The sequence below is a fragment of the Lactuca sativa genome, chromosome 8 (assembly GCF_002870075.4).
Source record: "Lactuca sativa cultivar Salinas chromosome 8, Lsat_Salinas_v11, whole genome shotgun sequence".
NCBI classification, from domain to species: Eukaryota; Viridiplantae; Streptophyta; class Magnoliopsida; order Asterales; family Asteraceae; genus Lactuca; species Lactuca sativa.
This window is the reverse complement of record NC_056630.2, coordinates 36,064,988-36,068,422: the sequence shown is the minus strand read 5'-3', so window position 1 is coordinate 36,068,422 and position 3,435 is coordinate 36,064,988. Positions and strand designations below refer to the sequence as shown.

Below are 3,435 nucleotides of genomic sequence, written 5' to 3'. Positions count from 1 at the left end.
ACTTGAGAGAGAAATGGTGTTGGCCCGACTGCAAAATGAACGTTGAAAGGGTGTTTTGTTACAGGGAAACCTATACCGACGACATGTTGTCGTTATAGGTAAATGAAAACGGCGTCGTTTTACTTCATGTCATTAAAAAATAAAATAAAATAAAAAAAGGATTTCACGCGGATCGGTCCTACCTTTTCCAGACGACATGTCGTCGGCATAGCCTAGCAAAACAACATCGTTTTCAATTTCTACAACACGAATAAAAAAATAAAATGAAATTAATTTTTAATCACCCTATACCAACAACATGTCATCGGCCTAGAATGACAAAAACGACGGTGTCTTGATTTTCTACGACAACGAATTAAAATAAATCGAAAATATTTTTTTAGTTCCTTTTCCAGACGACATGTCGTCTGTAAAGATATTCGATATACTGCCAATATTTTAATGTTTCCCGTCGAGTCTATACCGACGACTTGTCGTCAGCATAGTTCTTCTGGTCAAAGACATATGGTCAATGTTTGAAAACGTTGTACCGACGACATGTCATCGGTATAGGTTGACTTTTGCCGACGACATATGTCGTCTGGATAAGTGTCGTCTGCATAGGACTCTATTCTTGTAGTGAGTGTCCATATCTAATTCTCCTTTGCCCTAATAATAATAATAATAATAATAATAATAATAATAATAATAATAGCAGTTGAACATAGTTGGCAATCAAGCCGCATAAATGAAAGTAAATTGAGACACTAATAAGAAGAAAAAGTGTGAGGTCAGCAAGTCGAAGTGTATCTTTAGAAACATGAGTGCAAAATAGAAAAAAGATAATATGTGTTATATGTTATCTTGGGAAGACGTTTTCATCAATTACTGTGAATGAAATATTCCTGATCCATAAGATTGCAGGTAACAATTAACGAAAAGAATGAAGAATCTGTGATCCATATCCCAACTTATTTGATGCCTTCAATAAATATTTTACCTCCAACAGCCTCTTAATTGCACCTTGCACCAGAACACAGGAATCCCTATAAAGAAAATGTAGTTAGTAATGCATTCTAACAAACAATTTTTAGTTATTGTTATAATAAACCAAGCTTGTACAATATTCTAAGGTTGTTTGGTGAAAAGCAGATTTGTTTGTTTAGGACAAAACCTTTTCCAGTGAAAGTAGAGGTTGTGTTTGCCCTTTGAATTGTTCATTTTTATAAATAGTAAAGAAGAAGATATCATTTTTATAAATAAAGAGATTTCAGGCTAAACATGTCGGTGCAAGCGATTTCGTCTGCATCAAGAACAGTGAAAGTGGAGAATAGAAGGGGCCATAAAGGGAAGCACATCAGTGAGTTTTTGGTCTGGTGGTTGCCGACATTCAAAGCGATTGAAGGTTTCGTGGTTCGGCTTGGCTAAGACTCCGAGTATAGGCCTGTGTGATTGTATGAGAGCAAAGTGCTCATAAATGGTCCCAATCCACATTGGAGGACATTCAAAACATTAACCATTAATCCAAAGAAAACAAATAATTTGTTCCGAGTAGAAGGGGTGTTGTTGACCTGCATTTGGTCCAAGTCTTTGCTAACAATGAAATGGTTAGCTTTAAGTCTGTCAAGTGCTTCCTCCTTCTTCTCTGGGTCGTACTAAAAACCATAACTTCTGCCCCAAAAGCCTTGGCTATCTTCACTGCAACATGACCGAGTCCACCAAGACCAACTATGCTGATCTTCATATCAGGCTTGTCTAGTCCATAGTGTTTGAGGGGGTTGTAAGTTGTGATCCCAACACATAGCAATGGAGCACCGGAATCAAGTGGCAAATTGTCTGGCTAATGCAACACAAAGTGCTCATCAGCAACCATGTGACCAGAGTAGCCACCGTATGTGATTATGCCATCGGAATAAGGAAAAGCATAGGTGAAGGTCATCTTAGGGCGGTATTGTTCAAGATTGTTAGAACAACTTTGACATGATCTACATGATCCCACCAAGCATCCAACACCGACTGTTTCTCCAACTTTGAATGTCTCTACTTTGCTTCCTACGTCTGTGATGACACCCACAATCTTATGCCTTAATTTGAAATTCAAATTGTAGTTCTAAGTTCTAACACTGTAAATGAAAAAGAATGATAGAACTTCTACCCTGGAGCAGGGCGGCTCTATGTAGAGTTTTTTTAAGCTAGGGCTTAGGGCCCCCAATTCTAAGGGCCCCCATATTTTCCAAAATCCAAAAGTTTAGTCCATTAAAAAATCCAATCCAGTAACCACAAAATGAAGCGGAAGAATAAATCAACGATCGCTGCATTCATCAAACTGAAACGACATTGCATTCTTCTACTGATTTTATTTTCTACGACATATTCATCTCATCTGTTTTTAATTTTCGAGTATAGTAAAGGCCAAAGGGCCCCAAATTTTTGGCTTGCTTAGAGCCCCTAAAATGGTTGAGCCGCCCATGCCCTGGAGCTACTCGATAGGTAGTCACTCCCCATTCGTTCTTGGCAAAATGAAGATCGGAATGACAAATTTCGTAATAAAGAACTTTAAATCTTACGTCTTTATTCTCTGTAGCTTTGTAACAAATCAATGACAAATGATGTCACGCATAATACCTTTACCTTTCAAAGCAACTATTCTTGTTAATGGAAACAAAGTAAAACAGGGAAAGAACAGTACTTGCTTGATCAAATTCATGCAACGAATAATAGATAATAAAACAAACACAAAATCACGTGGATTTGTAGTCTTTGAAACGCTAGAAGGTGAGGGGTGAGAAGGTTCCAGAAGTGTCACTCACAGCATAACTGTAGGTTTTGATGGGACACTCTGTCTCTAGTGATTTCGCCATTTTTGAAGCTTGGATATGCAGTAGAGATGTCAAGAAGCAGATGTATGTGAAGTGGTGAAAGAAGGAACGGCAGGTAGATAGGGATTAAACATGGTAGACAAACTAACCCCTACACAAATCGGAATCTGACTTCAACATAATCGTAAGCCTTGATGGGATACTCTGTCTTAGGTGATTTCGCCATTTTTTAAGCTTAGATATGCAGCAGAGGGTGTGAAGAAGCAGATGTATCTGAAACGGCGAAAGAATGAACGACAGGTAAATAGGGATTAAGGGGGTGTTTGGATAAATTAGATTATAGCTTATTAGCTTATTTGCGGTGGAAATAAACAATAAGCAATAAACAAATAAACAAGGGGATGTTTATTAAAATCAGCTTATTTAGTTTATCCCTACCACAATAAGCTGATTTTTAATGATTCCTATCCAAAAACTTAAACTTATCTTATTGTGGTGGGAATAAGCAATAAGTAATAAGCACCCTCTTTTTTCCCTATCCAAACACCCCTTAAACATGGTAGACAAAGTAACCCCTACACAAATCGGAATTTGATTAGTTCAAAAAGCGGTGACACAAAGGCAGAAGAACACGTGC

At 37.7% G+C, this 3,435-nt stretch overlaps 1 pseudogene; it reads right to left on the bottom strand.

The window, feature by feature from the left end:
* Positions 1 to 1,403: 1,403 nt before the first annotated feature.
* LOC111889363 (8-hydroxygeraniol dehydrogenase-like) lies at positions 1,404 to 2,840 on the bottom strand (annotated as a pseudogene).
* Positions 2,841 to 3,435: the final 595 nt, after the last annotated feature.